The 18,724-nt window shown below is 37.5% G+C and overlaps 1 long non-coding RNA gene across 2 annotated transcripts; it reads right to left on the reverse strand.

Annotated features, from left to right (window-relative positions):
• Positions 1-15,021: 15,021 nt before the first annotated feature.
• LOC103388321 (uncharacterized) lies at positions 15,022-16,884 on the reverse strand. 2 transcript variants are annotated; one of them, XR_522506.3, is made up of 3 exons: positions 16,626-16,884; positions 16,235-16,382; positions 15,022-15,687 (listed from the first exon to the last, which is right to left on the reverse strand). It is a non-coding gene; the product is annotated as an uncharacterized LOC103388321 (long non-coding RNA). The 2 variants fall into 2 exon arrangements; XR_003051650.1 differs by lacking the exon at positions 16,626-16,884 and having other exon boundaries at positions 16,235-16,569.
• Between the last annotated feature and the right edge of the window lie 1,840 nt (positions 16,885-18,724).

The raw sequence follows: 18,724 nt of genomic DNA on the forward strand, positions 1-18,724 counted from the left end.
AATAAAAAACAAAACATTCAGACCACAGGCAAAGTATAAAGCCAGTGTTCTGTCGAATTTAGTTTAATAACCTGATTCCACTTCATGTCCTTGCCTGATGTTCCCGTGTATTATCCCTCAGCTGAAATGGAAAAAAAAGTCCTTTCACTGTTCACATTAGACAGGGAGTGAATGCTACACAAGGTTTTATTTTAAGCCTCTCCATTCACATTTTTCTTTGCACTCTCTTCTCTGCACACATCCCAGAGAGGCTGCAGGTAAAAGAGGTTGCGCTGTTGTCCAAGTTCAAGCGTTCCATGTATTTTCAATATACAGTATTGTGTTGTGTTCACATGGCAGTACAAAAGGTCAAGGTCGAGGGCTGATAGCACCGGGGTAAGGTTTTATCGTTGATAAGATATGCCAAGGGTAAGGTTTTATCGTTGATAAGATATGCTGACTATTAAATGACTATTAAACTGTTGTTTCTCACAGTTGCTTTGGACCTGCATAAAAAAAAAAACTATAGACGTTTGTGTCTTTTATTTTTACTTCCTGTAAATCACATTTCATTTTCACAGCTATATTCTCCTTTTACTCTCTGTGTGTTTCACATTATTTACGTCTCATTGCTTACCTAACCCAAACAGCTTTTTAAATTTCACTTTTAATATTCTCATTGGTTTGCTGTTTTTCGCAGCATTGACCTATCTCCTGTTTATCCAACTACCCTTCACTCCATTATTTATCTTTCATTTACCTGCCTTGTCTTTCTGCCTCCAACCTTCCTGTCACATTGCCAGCCCTCTAAAGCCTTGAACCATTTCCTTCCTTTTTCTCCTTGCTTTTATCTCCTACTCCCCCACCTCCGTCTCTTGAATGAGGCTCTAAATTTCCTCATTCCTCACTTCCTATCCTTTCTTTCTATTTTTATATTCATGTATTTTTCTTTATTTTCCTTCTTCCTTTATTCCTACTGCCCTTCTCACCTATTTTCCTAGTGCTGCACATCAAAAGGACCAGCAGCTTTGAAAGACTTAAGTAGAGATGCTCTTTAGTGAAGCCTTAGAAATGATGATCATCTACGTCACATACATGAGCCCTGTTTCTTAGAAAAAGGAGAAGGCAGAATAACAGGTAACTGACAGGAAGTGAGCCGCACAAGAAGAGGGCAAGCACTGAACATTACAGACAGTTATTGTAAAAATTAAATGCAAATGTAAAATTAAAATGTAATTCAAAACATATTAGTTCAAACTGGGAAAAATAGACTTATATTAACTAGCTTAATCCAATTATGCTTTCTTGTCTGTTGAAAGTTTCTTGTCTGTTAAGTAATTACAACAACAATTTTCAACAATTCCCCAGTGTGTGATCAATAGAGTTTAATCTAAACTAATCCAAAGTGCCCCTTCTTCTGCTTTCCAAGAAAATGAAATAGTTCCATGATGAATGAATGCATCCCCCAAATTAAAGTTAATTTTAAAGGTAAGTAAAGTATACTTTTTTCAACTGCTACTGAGAAAAAAAAATGCCATTGGTATTTTGTACAAATCAGAAAATAGGTAAAAATAGGTTCTGATTGTTGTCCACCCTCTGCCGTCCTCCCCCACACCCCAAACGTCATAATTAAGACAACGCCAATGGGATTGAAAATGTCCAAAAGACCAAACACATCTGCTCAAAGATTTCATAGAAAATCTGTGGGGAACACTAATGACCAGGACTTTCAAAGACCATTACAGTGAGGGATGGTTGAAAGAGTCTCTAAAGAAGTTTGGCCACACTTTCTGCGGCTCACTAATTACCGAGCGGAAGCAGTGGACAGACAGAGCAAGTGATGTGGAACAACAGTGGGAAAAACCGAAGAATTAAAATGCCCTCTCTCTCTCTCTCTCGGTCACCACCTCAGTCTTTGGAAGATGTGACTGACAGAGAGTGACCAAGAAACTGTCATTACAAAGAGGAGGCAGATATAGGTCTGACAACAGAACAAGAAACGTCATCAGAGACAGTTTGTAAGCTGAGGTGCAAAGACAAGATGAAGGAGATGATTGTGTGCAGGACCAGGCTGGGTCCTGCAGCAGACATCAAACAGCAGTCCTCAAAAGAAGTGACATGCTGGTCTAATGGCTGATGGTCCATTACAGCCACAATTTTCTCAATGGCTTTTTATGCTCCTGAAACACTGTAAATGTCTCCTCTTTTTCCTCCAATCATCTACTGTAGTGCTAAACTAGTGTTCTGTAATACCTTCGCTTATGTGGCTCTGAAAATTAGGAACAAAAAGGAATGGGTTTCTCATTGAGGATGGAACATGTGATAAGAGCACAGCCACTTTCCCTAATCTGAAGTTATTTGCACGTGCTGAATGTATGGAGGACATTGTTTTTTATTGCATGGCTCTTGGTTAGAGGTTGGCGTCACAAGAGCTGAGGTCATTGAAGACAACAACTTAGATCATGCATTATGTAGAGTTGCCGTGATGAACTTCCCTATAAAAGCATTAAGATGAACGTCAGTCACTGTTTTGTTTGATCAATCGTTCAAAGTGGACAAGTAGAAAAGTACGTGAAACTGTGAAGAGGCGGTTTATTGAATATTTGGCTGAAGAATAAGTGACGTGGGTGTTGTACAGAAAGAAATAATTTGCCTTTTTTTATCACCTCTCACAGCATGTCCCTTTATCGAGAGGGGGTGGAGGGTTGGGGGGGTGGGGTTCCACAGCAGGAGTTTGCATAGTGATTTGGAGTAGTTTTTACGTGGGATGTTCTTTCTGATGCAATCCAACTTGGGACTGAGAACCGTGCTATAAACTACCAACAGAAAAATTTGAATAAATCCCTGTACCAAATAAAGTCTGGTGTAGCCATGTGAAATGACGCAACATTGCACTGACGTAACTACAATGTAATGTTTCATATGTTGGGTCGTCACAAAAAGAATGTAGTGCTTCTCTGTGATGCACCTAAAGAACAATTTGCTAAAAAGGTCTGACACACGAGACAGGTTTGATAAATATCCAACATGTTTTCTCACTGTATATCTGTCACACAGAAGCCATCGTGAAGCAAGACGTTAAACAATGGGCAGCGGATGATTTTTCTACGCGGGCAGACAGTCTTTAGAAGAACGTAATTGCGTTTAAATATCAATTGCTACTCACTCCAGTGTGTATTTTCTTCATGTTTTTATCCACTGACCAAAAATTAATAAAATGTGCTGACATTTTGTGTCTACATGTAGAATTGGGAACTTGGGATTGGGTTGTGTCTACATGTAGAATTGGGAACTTTAAATAGACCAGACTGTCAACCTAGGGCAGTAGAGTTAGTACTTTTGCCCCGAAGCAAGAATGTCAGCTTTAAAACCTTGTGTTTTAAAGTGAGATTTCTAGTATCTAAAATGTGTCCTCTGTGGTAGTGGAATTATTTTCCCCTCTGACACCACAAGCAAAGATGATTAAAACCAGCACTGCATCGCTGAGTGATGACCATGTTAGGCATAACATAATGAATTTTTGCTTCCAATTACTATACTGTTTCCAGCCAGTGAAATTGGGATAAATTCAATACGCCCAGATAAAAATATAATTTGACAAAAGCTTCAGGACAATCTAACAATGCCAGAATTATGAGTATTATGAGACAATTATTTTCACACACGCACACGTGCACATACACACACACACAGAATCAATAATTAGTTCAATTGGATGAGATAGAAAAAAACTAGAAAAATGCAAATTAAAATAATTGAGTAAAATCTTTATATATATTTATATATATATGGAGAGATATATAGATAAATATATAATGTGGTATAAAGATAGAAAACCTTTACTTTACTAAACTTTAAAAAACAACCTTCTGCCATAGCCACTGTGATGTGGTCAGAAGTCAGTGTCACTGTCAAGTGCTCTCTGTTTCAGCCTTTGAGCCAGATCTTCCTGTGGTTACCCAGGTCAGATGGGGTTTCAGCAGATAAATAATCGCTCTGCTTCTGCAGAGAGGCAACCACTTCACCTCAAGTACTATTGAAAGTACAGTTTAAAAGAGGAGGAAAGTATAGAAGAAGTTGGAAACTATGATATGATGAAATGGTACGCAGTAGCTTCTGGCTGTCTGGCTTGATCAACAATCCACAGTGATCCTCAAAGGAAGAACAGAGAAAAATTAATGCGATTTAGTTTTTTACCCTAGTTACACGAGGCAGACACTCAATTTATAACTTTATGATAATAAATATGTCTCTGAACACTTTTACTTGACCATGAGCAGTTTGACCTTATTATTATTCTTAGTTGGTCCCACAATTGAAAATCATAAATAGCTGATGCCAGACTATAAACAAATCCTCTGTCATTTTGACACACAACGTTATAACAACAGTTGTTGACATGTCTCCCCCTTAGGCACCGGTGACTAAAACTGAAGCAGCAATGATCCGAAAGAAAAGCTCATTAAAGAAAAGACCTCCCTAAACACCTCAGGATAGAATGCTTCCAGCTCGACTTTAATTTAGAAGAAGACAGAACATCCTCTGTTTGGTTGAGTTTGTGTTAAACAAAGCTTTTGTGCGCAACTTCAGAGACTGTGTGCTTCTTTTATTTATTAATGTAAACTAAAATATACATTTTTACATTTAAATTGAAAACAGTGCTGTGATCTGCTCAGCTATTTTTATTTCACAGGTTTAGATAGGAATAGGAAATAGGATAGGAAATTCGTCGGGAACTAAGTCACACTATTTTCTTCAACCTTTTTTATTTCCTTCATAACTACAAGCTCATATATCTGTAGAGCTCGTCTTTTCCTGGCAGCCCGAGGTGTTTGTCCAATATATCAAATACCACACCTTAACTTCTGTCCAAAGGATGCTACCTGGTCTCTCAACCACATCTATAAAAGCTCGACAAAACTTGTTCCACAGATCTTTTCGTGCCTAATCTCATCAACGCTGATCACTTCAAATGAAATCTCAGCATCTAACTGTGCTGCCTACATCCTGTCCTCTTGACACGGTCAACCATCCAGTCACTTTCGGACACATGAAGAAAGCCATTCTGCTCGAGGGAATGTACAGAAACATTAGCATTTATATACGAAATGCATCAGAATAACATTTGACACATAAAAGCAAACACTCATGATGCATATTCATACCAGCAAACCTCGAATACATATTTAATGAGGCTTGCAGACATCAGGACAGAGTACAAAGATAAAGCAGATTTCCATGCTACTTTGAACCATCAATGTGAGGATGTCCCACGACATTTGAACGTCTAGGACCTTATAGGAAAGCGTTTTTTCCCAAGTTGAGAAAATAATGAAATATTAAACAAATTCCTATTCAAGCCTATCTTTTTTACATAAGTAAGAAGGTTCTAAGACAAACTGCAATCATTTCAACCACTCTTTAAAATAGGTTAAAAACAATTTCCATGGTGCAAGATCGTAACTGAAGCTTTCATAAGTTTGGTCAATCTTTGCACTGATCAAAACCTCATGATGTCTATGCTTAAGATATAATTAAACAACCTGTCTTTAGGTTTAGGTAGTACGTTTGTCATGTGAAGATTCAACTTTAGTCTTGTTATTTGAAGCCACATCTGTAGCCAGATGACCAGGCAACAGCCGTGTCCATGCATTCTAGGAAATGTTAACTTTTCCCAGAAAGAACCTTCAGCATACATTCACACCTGTTATACATGAAGGGTTCAAATTAGTTATAGCCACATTACCTTTGTGAACTGGTGCACCTGGGTCATTATTCTAAATATCTTTCAAGCGTTGCATTTACAATTATTTATTTAGCAGACACTTACTCTCCAAAGCTACTTACACAAGAAGGATTAAGTATACAGTTCCACTGGGGCTCGGACTCAAATTATGGAAAAGAGTCTATTGAGTATTTAGCAACAGTACAATAAAAATGACCTGATCTGCCATTGGACTTGTGCTAATGTTTTATTCTGGTATTTTCAAAATCATATTCAAAAAATTTAGACATTAAAAGCCTCAATCATTAGAATTTCAAGGTAGTTTTGTTCCAAAGTTGTGCTTGGCTTTTTTTTTTATGCTGACATTGAAAGACAATAATGGATGAGTACACGATAGAAGGGGTTGAAATATTTAGTTTTTCCTCTGCACTGTGGACACATTAAATTTATGTCCTTGACAAATAGTAAATGACATCAGTCCGATCCTTCTGGGTGTTAAGGCTCAGGGCATTTAGAGGGACAAGAAAGATACCAGTGTCACAGAGTCTATCAGTCTTTTGTTCCATTCCGTGCGCTCTGTATTTTCTTTTGTTGCTTTCCTTTGTTCAAGTGCTTCAATACGGGGAACATGTCTTTATCCTCGTTATATCGTTCACAACTCATTTACAACACCTTCCTGACTGTTTGTTTATGACAGCGTGTTATGACAGAGTTACATGGTAGCTTTACATTTAGATTAAACGCATTGGTTTAGTCTCTTAAGGGGAGGAAAATGTGGTAATTGAAAAGTAGGGGATGCTGCAAAACTAACTTTCTTACTCACCTCTAATATCTGGCTGTTTTACACCATCTAACCCTAAATGTTACATAGGAGCCTTGCTGATTTCCATTCTTTGCCTCCCACTGCCTGCATGTTTATTTCCTTAATCAAGCTTCTAATCATCCTTTATATCCTGTACCTCCACTTCCTCTACCTTCCTAGCAGGGTAGAAATTAAGCTGCAGCTGCTGCAGGCAAGGAGGTAAATACTGTAGAAGGGAACACCAGGGGAGAGGAGCATCTGTGCTGTGGTTTTATTTAGGTGTCGGTGAGAAAGGGAATAGTGTGACGCAGATGTGTCGGCTCAACACTTTTACAGTATGTGACAGAAAGTGGCCGAGTGACAAACAGAGTGAAGGTGTGAGGCAGCAGTTTATGTGTTGAACAGCAGAGTCTATCATTATCTGGGTTTTAACCTAAGAAAACGATTTTCAAATAACAAGCCACGTGTAATTACTAATGAACAACTATGTTGTTGCCATTCATTATGCTAATAACACTGCTTGTGCCAAGTGGTATTCATTGACTTCATATGCCTGGGCTGGTTGATTGACACACAGAACAGTACTACAATCATTGTTGTGGCATCAGTGACATAAATAGATGTGTTTCCGTCCCCAGGTGTCAAACCTATTTGCTCATGATGAGATTGACGAGACTCCTGACAATCTCCCTCTGATGTCTGCCCACAGCAGCTGTGTCTAGACTGAGTGAGACCCTCTCAGCCTGGGGTTTACTGGTAATTAATATAGTGGTTGTTTCCAGATCTCCTGTGACAGTGACTTGATATTAATAACTTTATTTAACCTTGATGCTGATTTATGTGTGAGTGATGATTATTCATACGGTCACTTTCGTGCTTTTTCAAAAATGCACAGATGTAGATGCAATATTTGTCAAATACATATCATTAATTCCTCAACTAAATCGTATTTGGATTGAAAAACTTAATTATTTCAATTATTGGTGAAGTTGATGGTTGCAAAGTCTAATTTGCAAGTCTAAAAATATTAATAATTTAGTCTAAAAGATCCTTTTCTAATGTAAATGCTAACCTGTGTATATATGCTACACTTATGTCTAACTTTGGCAATCTTTAAGTAGCTTTGATGCTAACTGTTTAACAGTGTAAGTTACTACCAACATGTAAAATTATTAATATTACCCAGGTTTGTGGTACTTTTTTCCCAATTTATAGTTTTTAGATGATTTACACTCTAGCTATATCCATAACAGTTGACTGTGACTTAACAATAAATGAGCTAAGACATATGTGCTATAAAGCCTTTGTCCTTGGTTAATTGAGAGCTTCAAGCTCTGTCATAAGAATTTGAGAGTGAATTCAGACTGATTATTGACTTCTGGCAGCCTACTAAATTTCAGTTTAGTGGGGTGATATAAAAGCATGTTGAAGAGGAGAGAGAGCCCAGTGAGAGTGGAAGTAGATGACAAACCAGACGGTGTGCACTGTGGGCTGAATCTCTGGTGGCAGATTCACACTAAAGTAAGCCTGTTAGAACAGAGTGAAAATGGAGCAAGGGAAGAGATGACAGAAGCAAGAGCAGTGTGAAAAGGAGAAGGGATGAGACAAGCAGGCAGCCAAACGACTCTCACTGGAACATTTCTCTGATCTCCTATTTTCCTTTTATTCTTAATCAGCCCCTGGAGGTACTTTTCTGTCTCTCAGTTTAGAATCCCAACCAATTCAGCTACAAGTTTACAATTAGATTTAGTGCTTCGCTTTGTTTTTTTTTCCACACTTCTTGCAATCTGCAAAGATTATTTCAGTGGAGATCCCACTTGTCTGCTCAGTAAATTTAGATGATAAACACGTGTTGTCATTTGGTTAAAATCCAAGGGCTATTTTTCCAAAGTTATTTCTAATTCATTAAAAAAATGAATTAAATAAGGGTTAAAGTTTAATGCTCTATGCTCTTTTTTAAAATTGTTTTTTTCCATCATTTCCCCTGTATATTTACTTCTGTGCTTTGTCCGTGGTTCAATTTTCTCCTCGCCCTATTTCGCAGCCCCAGCTTCATTTTCCTCATCCCTTCACTGATTTGCAGATTTTCTCATTTTCGTCTACTTGCACTTTCACACATACACACATTCATTTTCTCCTATTCTGTACAACCAGGGTGCAAACACTTTGCCTCTCCTCTTTGATCATGACCTTTTGCTTTAGTGCAGCACACAGCCTGACCAATTGATTTTCTGGTTTCCACCTCAGTGGTAGCTGTAACCTGACCAGCCTGGCTTGAGTTTGGCTAAAAATCTGACACAGGTGGACCTTCAGAAAAAAATATTTTGTAGGTCACATGGCAAGAAAAAAAAACCTCACATACTTAGACAAATCTTGGTCTTTAAACACCTTGCACAGCTTTAACCACAGTCCTCTGAACCTGCACTTCTGCCTTTCTTACATTTCATCATTTCCACTTTTTTACTCTCTACCTTTTTTGCAAATCAGCAGCAGTTCCATATTCAATTTGAGTTTAAAAATCTGTTCCCTGTACTTTCCCTGTACCCTGTGCCAAAAATGTCTAATAGTGAACCTAACACACATTATTTGATCTTATGGTGTGTGTTCTTTTTTTTAATTAATATAAATGGGGTTTGTCATTTCTGTGATATCCCTCCAGCTCTCCTTGTTTTTTCTTCTTGAGGTAGAGTAAAGGTAAGTGTTGGTGAACTCGGTGGTACCTTACAACTGACACTCTGAATGCCTCCTCCATGAGTCGATAAAAGAGGTGAATACAAGAAAACCATCTAGAAAGTCCTCTCCTTGCTGGATATTACAGCAATGATGAATGTGGTACACATCCAACAAATAATAGTTTATTTTACTTGTAAATGTCTGAGGGAAATAATATATATTATGTATACATAGAAGAGACATTTAAAAGACATTTGCATCACGTCACCCCAGTTTAAGGTGGCTATGCTCATAACCTTTTTACAAAATATAATAACTAAGAAATTAGCCACACTTGCAAAAATAGTGACATCATTAGTGTAGACCTAATTAATGAACATCAGATTAAATCCTCTACAAGCAGACATTACGTGTCGGCTGGCTCCATTGAAGCCTGTAATAAAATGAGTAACATTAATTCTGCTTAAGTGAGTTTCAATAGCGTGGCTGTGCACGCTGTAGCCTGGATCCAAACTAGTTATCCAATTATCGTTTTAATTCCTTTCATTTTTGTTTGACTCCTACATCACTTCTAAACACAAAGTAAAATATTACCTCATAGATTCAAAAACACTGTCTCACCTGAATGGTCACATTATGAATCTGCAGGTGAACAACAAAAAGACCATTTGACACAAGAAATGTTGAATTAGCCCCAAGACACTTCAAGCTGTTTTTACAGACTTTTCATTAGCCATAAATGTCAAATTATCAAATAGTTTTGACTATTCACAGTAGTTTTAATGTGCAATATTGGGCATAACTTCAGGAAGAAATTAACATTTTTGATGTTGACCTGGCTGTGTGCCTAGATTACCTTGTCATGATGCTGTAAAGCTCAATGATATGCCTTCAGGCATTCTCTCTTTTCCATTGTTGTTGTTTTGGCATCTACTCAGTCATGCAGAGTTGCTGAAAATCTGTCACAAAAGGTTAATTAATGACACGTTCCACTCAGCTGCGCCCACCTGATGTCTGTACGTCAGTCAGTCAGTCAGTCAGTCAGTCAGGAGGTAATTTCTCATCTACTGAGCAGTGATAATAAAGTGCCATTTTCGATTTTCACCTCTAAGTTCAGGGGCAGTTAATAAGTTTAAATCTCATCTATATTTTATAACTCATAGTTAAGGCTTCGTCACAGCAAACACATGATAGTTAAGTTAGCATAATAAAGTCAGATTAACTTTTTATCATTTATAGGAAATATCTTGAGTTTAGGAAAACAAACCTTAGCTTAAACTCTGCAGTAGTTATCCATCAGCTAAATGTGAAAGCCAGGATTTCATTTTACTCTTTTTGTATCAACTCTCAGTTTCTCTTCCTTACTGTGAAACAGGGACACTAGGGTCAAGTTTTCAATTATTTATGATTTAATTTTCTGTAACCTGTTACCGACCTTTGGGGCAAATGACACACAGCAAATTAAGATGTAGATTATCCTCAACAGAACAATCTGAGGTAAATTAATGTTGTGTAAAATATTTGCACACTACACACCTGGACAGTCACGATTTATCTACAGTTGCTGATTGTAAAGCAATTCATCCACTTTATAAACATCAATAGTTATCATGGAGTTGGACATTAGGTGGTGTGGTTCTTTATCAAGGCCCCATGTGCATTTTCTCAGGAGTAAATAAAATGCTTTTTTTATTGCTTTTCAGTTGGTTCTGAACAATGCACATCATATCAATAAATCCTCCAGAGCAGTGAGCAGGTTTCTCTTTGTTTTTAGAAAGAAAAAAAAAATCAGTGACAGAAAGACCTTCTACAGTCCAGACTATTAGTTTGGATTTTTGTAGTCCCCTGTCTGAGCTGCGACTTTATTAAAAAGAAAGTGAATAAATCTCTTTTTGGAAAATATTTCAGTTTCTGTTTGGCTGCTGAACTTTAAGTGATTTTCTTTCATTTCTCAACACAAATGCAATTTACTAACTTTAAACCCCCCCTAAAAAGGAAATGAAATACAGTAAATCTGAAGGAGGAGCAGGTGTAGAGTTTTCATCAAATTTCAAAAAATGAAAAATTACACCAGAGGGTAACTCACCTCTTAGGCTCCTGCGTGGTTGGCGTTTGAACACTTCAGTCATCTTGCGGGGGAAAACTAATTCTGCTAACACCTTCAGGTACCAGATGTGTTTTGTCTTTTTTCTAGCCTGGCGAGAGAATGTGCAACGGTCAGGTGCTGCTGGGAAATAAGACTTGGCCGCGTCTTACATTCCCTGTCAGATAGCACCTGCAGTGACTCTGAAAAAGGAAAACAAGAAACAGTGATCATCATGGATGCTGCTCTGCTGTGCTGTTGTTGTTGTTGTTGGCTGTGGGTGAGGAGGGGTTTTGTCTTCTCTACCTATGCCAGCTGGAACATCTGTCCCAAATCATGTTAACTGTCCAGGGACAAAATAGAATACGTTCAGTGCTCTAGAACCATTTTCTGCCAGGGAATGTCCAGTGACAGTGCTTATGCATAGTGGGTAACCAAATTAACTGTATTACGCTACGGTTGTATGGACAGTCTTACAGGCTTTGAGAGAATATATTTCTTTTTAATGGGAAGTAGAAATCAATAGTGCATGTCCTCTCTGCTGGATTTTGTTTTCATTTGTGATTAAGAGATATAAAAAGACCATTTTCTATCTCAACTCCATAATTTCCTGTAATGTTCTGGAGCAGGAATATATTGAATTTATAACAACCAGATTATGGCTAAGATGGAAAGCAAGCTCAGGGTTCTATTTAGTGTATTACAGGAAAAACAGAATGTTCTACGCTAAATTGGTCAATCTGAGAGTAAATTGGTTCATCCTGTTTTTTTGTATTACAAATGTAAATGTGTATTTTCTTGCATGTACAGCAGTGAGTCACTATATTTGTGAGTTACAAATATTGCACATTGCTCTGTGTTTCAACCAAAGTCCTTATTTATCAGTTTAAGAAACCCATATTCAAATCAAACCCTTTAGATTAACAATAAAACAAATCATTAGAAATATAAATAATCAATGTGAATAGATTAACATTTTGTCACAAAGGTTCACACCAGTGGCTGAAAGACTATGGTATGTACTACAAATAACTGTGAGCTGCAGAACAGACAGCTGACATATGTGGTATTAAACAAAATAAAGTTCTAATCTAATCTAATCAAATAAACCACTGCCGTATGACTTCTTCCCACTCAGGAACATCAATGAGATGAACAATTAAGTCTCACTGGCCAATTTGTTTGTGTTACAGACAACGTGGCACTCCCATATCTGTCAGTTATCATTCCTCACATCCTGAGACTCAGTCAGCAGACAGTACTGTTTATGCATGAACCATTAGGCCAGAATCAGACTGTTCTGTGCTCATTAGGTTGGACAGTCTGAACATGCTGTGATCTCTACTCTGAATTTGATTTGCAAAAGTCGATATAAAAATGTATAACAAAAATAACAAAGATCATTACAGTCGACACAGAGTGGCTAATGATGAGGGTTTCCCACAGTAGTCAAAGGTAAAAGGTGGGAAACAACAATAGATTGTTGGGTAGAAAAGAAATACATTTGTTTCCTGTTTCACTTTACTAATTGAGGCAAAGATCATTTTGATGATAGAGAAAAACATAAGCTACAGTTGACGATGTCCTCACAAGTGAGGGAATGAAATGAGGAAGAGGGTACAAGCAGGGCGAAATGGACGAAGAGGGTCACTTGTTATCTGTGACTACAAGGCATGGGAAAGACAGAAAGGGAAGTGACTTGCTATGATCCATGGTTTGGATATTGTAGGTAAAACAAGGCAAAGTTGAAATTATTATTAAATAATTATATTATAATTATTGAAAGTATTCAGGGATGGCAGACATACGAGGACCAGAAGAAAGGCTCAGGCTGAACAGTTCGGAGATCATTTTAGAGACACAAGATTGAGTTGTTTTGGACATGTGCTGAAAATATTGGACAGTGTTGTCAAATACAAAATATTAAGGTATCGTACCAGCAACCTTGAGTTATCGTATTTTTTAGAATTATTGATCAAGGAGTGAGTGAAACTGTCGTAAAAGTACCACAGATCACAGGATTAACGTCAGATAAGTTTGGCCAAAGTATTGATAGCACGAGACATCCTGAGATGAAGGTACATGATCGACTTTGATGATACGCAGCCGAAAAAATGATCAACCTTCTCAACAAGACAAGACTTCAACTTCCATGTTTGTTCTTTTACCAGATATAGATTTCAGACAGACATTTCAAACATATTGAGGCTGTAGCAGCTCACTGGGATAAAGATGTGAGAGTTCTTCGCCTCAGGGATAAAAGCCTGCTACGACCACTGACGCAGCCAGAAAACCAGTCTGCTACTGGCATCTGCCATCTGTCAGACCCAACATGCTCTACATGTACACACAACAGGGTTGTGTGTTGTGTTTATTGGGTTAAAATTTTAATTTTTGCAATGTTGTAATTTCATACCTTTGAACTGATTACTGTATTCATTGTTGCTGTTACAAATGGCATTAGTTATTTTATTTTTAGCATCAGACGAAATGTGGGCCAAAGACAAAGAAATTAGAATTGTCAATTGTTAGTTAAATTTGGTCACCCTTATTTAATACGATTTATTTTTCTATTTATTTATTAGCAGACTTTATATACTTACAACTTAACTTAAAAAATATAAAAATAAAAAATATATAAACAATTATAGTCAGTACTAAATACATCTTGGTTGGGACAACTTGTCCCTCAATCACCACATTATTTACATAATGGTATAATGATTTTTACACAGAATGTGCCAGCCCTGGTATTTTAGGAATAAGTGGTATCAAATTCTGGCCATGCTGCATGGCAGGTGGAAGCCCAGAAAAAGTTAATTTCTACCCAAGAGCTGCATCACTGGACGTGACGGACTTGCCACAGAAATCTGGCTCCGCCTTGTAGAGCTCAGCAGAAGTTGGCAGTTAAGAGTGTTAGTGGATTAAGTATAATACAGTACTGTACATAATACTCTCGCACACATACACACACACACACACTCTGGTGCAGCTTGATCAGCAAGGTGAGTGCTGACAGGACCTGCATGCACAGATTTCTGGGCTCTTCTGTTCCACACTATAACACACGCAGATTGAGCAGTGGTCTCTGGGTACTGATTAAATACTTTTTTTTTTCCACAGTTCTTCTTTGCACTTGAAAGCCAGTCAATATCGGTCTTGTCTCATTTCTCTCTCTCTCTCTCACACACACACACACACACACACAGAATCATCACAGCTGAGATACAGCGACACAAAAGCATATGGGTGACTGACAGACGGCTGACTCCCTAGGAAGGAAAAGCTCAGTGTTCTGTGAAATGAGCTTAGTTTGGAGAAACTTCTAATCAATTACTTTTGATTGGGCAAGTGGACACACACATGCACACACAACTACACACATATAGTAAACACATGGTCAAATGGGAATACTGTTATAAAATAATACTATAGTCCAAGTACCATACATATCTGTGTGCATAATAACCAGTGTAATGTTTATCAAAGAAGAACAACGTGAGGATAGGATTGTTGAAAGATTAGCCTTAGCCAAAAACAAGCATCTAAAACACAGTATTAACACTTTTTCACTCATTAACATAATTTACTGCTATTAACAGCACATCTTATAGCTCAAACAAGCCAACTATTTAATTGAGTATAAAAACTAGACTGGCTAAAATTCTGAGTCTGACTGTTTTGAACAATAAGGTCTATAGGAATCAAACTTTCTGACCTTGGACAGTCACTTGGTCATTCTCAGGAACAGTAGCCCTTGGTGTTAACTTAGTTTTATTGTATCTCACAGCAGCATGCTAAATGTAATGTTTCGTTTTATACAGTTTTGGAATCGTAATTTTCCAGAGTTCCTTCTACAGTCCAAGTATACATGCACCGTCCCACGATCATTTTTGGCATTTTCCAGCAGTAAGCATATAGAAAAACTATGGTAGCAAAAAAAAAAGTGCAAGTGGAGCTGCAGTCTGTCAGTGGTAGCCGCTGAACACAGATCAAGGACAACACAGTGATTCCTATGTTAAGCATAAAAAAACAATCCCGTATACACCAGAATTCAAAGCTTTAAGGCTAAAGTACTTCAAACATTGGATACAAAAACTACACAAATTGATTCTTTAAAAAAAGTGACTTTGTGATTAAAGTCGATTGGTCATCTTTTCTTGAGAAGCTCCTGCCATTACCACAGGTGTGATGACAAAGGTCTTAACTGCCACACAAATGCATTGGTACTTCGCTGTAGATATGACAAGGTCAGTTCTCAGTTTCATGCTATCACTCAGCAACCCTTCATGGTGGGACATGGTGTTATTTCTAAAATGCAATCTTGTATTTTTCAGAGTGATCGCTCCACAGCATGGCAGCACTGATGAGGTGGTTGTTAAACCGGAAACTGTCCGTGGTGTCTCCCAGCATGGTATTACAGATCTACAGAGTCAAAGATGAAAAGATGTTGTATTATCTTTACCAGCAAACATCTAGTACAGAATTAAAGGTTTCTAAAAAGAAAACACAGGTTAACCTTTAAACTGCTGCAAATGCTAAGAGCTGGAGATTAAATTAAATTATGTAAATGTTAACAGGAATAATCTATAGTTACATGTTTTATATATATATATATATAAGTATATATATGTATATATATACATATATACATATATATATACACATATATATATATACATACATATATATGAACGTCAGAGTTTAAAAGAGGTTAAATGTTTGCGATATCCGTTAGCTTAGACAATTGGGCGAAGGAAAACACATTTGATATAATAGTCGATTGACAGGCCTAGTAAAGGTATATCAATGTGAAAAGTGGTAAATAACTACTGTTTTAGGCCTATATCAATTTTACAGACAAAAAAGGGAGATTTTTTTTATTTTAATATTCAAACGTTATGGTCAATGGGCCATTGGAATATTTAACAATGCAGTGCAATTTAACAATGACTGTTTTTTGTGAACTCACCTTTGTGCTGATTCTTTCAAGGCTCATTGCTGTCGACTGCTGAGGAGTGGATTCTAAAAAAATATTTATCGCACGTTCGTCCATTTCGCATCACTGCAAAGCAGCACTCCGTTGGCTTTCACTTTGTTTCATCCATCAAATCGTTTGTCTGGATGTGACAAGTCATCGTTAATGTGCTTCTTGATGGTGTGTTGACTCACAGCGGCAGCACAGCCTTCAGTGAGACGTTCACTTGCAGCTTCATGCTGTTTTATAAATGGGCTGTGGCTGCTGTCATGTTTTTAAAACTTTTTGAAAACTATTTACGTGCGTGCCTAACGCAAGCACAGTAATGGCCTACACAGTTTTTTAGTAAAACCTCAAAATAAACATCACCAACAACCAAGCTTACCTTACACTTTGGTTCGCCAACGTCGATTCTAACGAACGTTCCAGAGAACCTCATGCTTTACCACCGTCGGAAAATAGCTGCTGGAACTTGACCCTTCGGTCAGGTTGAGTTATAATAATCTGTTCCCTTCTAGTGGGCGTCTTTTAATCACGGATTTAACGTAAAATAAAATAACTCAAATGTCAACACGTGGAGGTCGCCATGATGGTCATTGTCAATAATTAGTAAGAGGAAACAGATTGTCATTGGTCCTGCTGCGGCCAATGGCATCACTCCGCTCGCAGCGAAGACAGGCGCTGACCATCATGCTACCTTCACGGGTCATAGGAAGTGTTAACTTTGCGATACAAATGGCACAGAATAAATGAATAAATCACACCTATACTGCTCTAATAAAATAAACATTTCCATGAAAAATTCTGCGTTTTTAAATCAACCTTGATTATGATCTGTTGAGTAAAGTAGTAAATCAACATTTTGGTGCTGAATAGTATAATAACTGATCAATTCACAGCGAAAGTGCAACAGGAGTGACAACATCAGCTGAGGAGGTGGTGTCAGATATGGAGACAGATGGACTAGTAGAGTAGCCATGGTAGCCCTCAAACACCCGTAGTCTGTGTGTAGGTTCGTGTGTGCTCTGCAACATTTACCACATTCTGGCGAGAACCCTACTGTATAAGTGCCTCTCAACCAGAATTTATATGAAAACAGCGTGTAGGTGGACATATTAAGATACATGTGGTTTCTCTTTATATAAGCCATTATAGAAGAATACAGACAGTTGCTAGTGTTCAGCTACACCCGTTTTTGTGTGTTAGAAGAGTGGTGAGTGGGATGAGCCATGTCATAATTGTTAAATATTTAATTGCTGGACTACAGACATAACCAGAATGTGAACTGCAGCTGTTGACCTAAGAAAGAGACAATCTTTTCCGCACTGCACATCATCTGTCAACTTTCAGTGGTCTTTTTGATGCAGATATAATGCTCTGTACCAAAACAAAGAAGTATGCACTGTAAGAATCTGATGAGAAATAAAATAATAAAACAGCTTTTGCACAAATTTGCTGAAACACACTATTATCTGTCATCATGCTCTTTGCACCGAGCCAGTTTCAGACCATTGCATCAGTAGTGACGGATGTGTTGGACGAGATCCACTCAGTGAAGTGAAACTGCATACAACACATTGGTGTTGCGGTATTAGCTTACACCAGTGTATTGATCACTTTGAAACCCTATGCCATTATTTACACTGCAGTGACAGACGGTCCAACTTCCTGTGCAGGATGTTGTTAAAGCGAGCACAGCTACACAGCGCCATTAGTAGTTGGACTGCCGACTTAGCGGATAGGTTTTTATATTTGTGTAAACGTCCGCAATGACAAGCAGGTTGACGAGAAGTCTGTTGTTTAGATCCTACACCGAGTGGCTCCTAACTCCCTGAATCTGTTTAATATTAAACTGTGAATGGATGCTCCCTTTATATCCAGTTTTAAATATTGAAACCATTTCCCATTCTACCTGCCTATACAGCAATCTTCCAGAACAGCCCTTATCTAGAAAGAAAATCATGAAAAAAAATGTGGGAAGGTTTCTACTTTTTATCTAGAATTATACATATTTATATGAAACTTGTACTGTATTAAAGCAATAGCATTTAAAAAAAAACATTTTTGTCCACCACTTTGAACTGCAATATCTTCATTTTTGTCCACCACTTTGAACTGCAACATCTTTTGCCAGAAAGAACAAAAAATTAATTAAGAGTTTTGTCTAAATTTAGGTCTTTTTACAGCAGTAATTATAAACCAGTTGATGAGAGGGGACACTTTGGTTAGAATCCTGCATTGGAAGTAAAATAGAAGCAGCTGGTGACACTCGGCTGTTGACACTTCCACCAGTCTGACAGTTGGTTCTACAAATATCTGGACATATGTTTTGAAAAGAGGACCAGAAAGACTTTGCACATGTTTTCTGTCAGATTGTGACAAATATATATTATACCTGATAATAAATTAATTAAAAAAACATTTTAAATAGAAAAAAGTAAAGTAAATTAAAACAGAATTGCCAATAATTAACTTTTATAGTTA

Source organism: Cynoglossus semilaevis, chromosome 13, assembly GCF_000523025.1.
Source record: "Cynoglossus semilaevis isolate Cse_v1.0 chromosome 13, Cse_v1.0, whole genome shotgun sequence".
NCBI lineage: Eukaryota > Metazoa > Chordata > Actinopteri > Pleuronectiformes > Cynoglossidae > Cynoglossus > Cynoglossus semilaevis.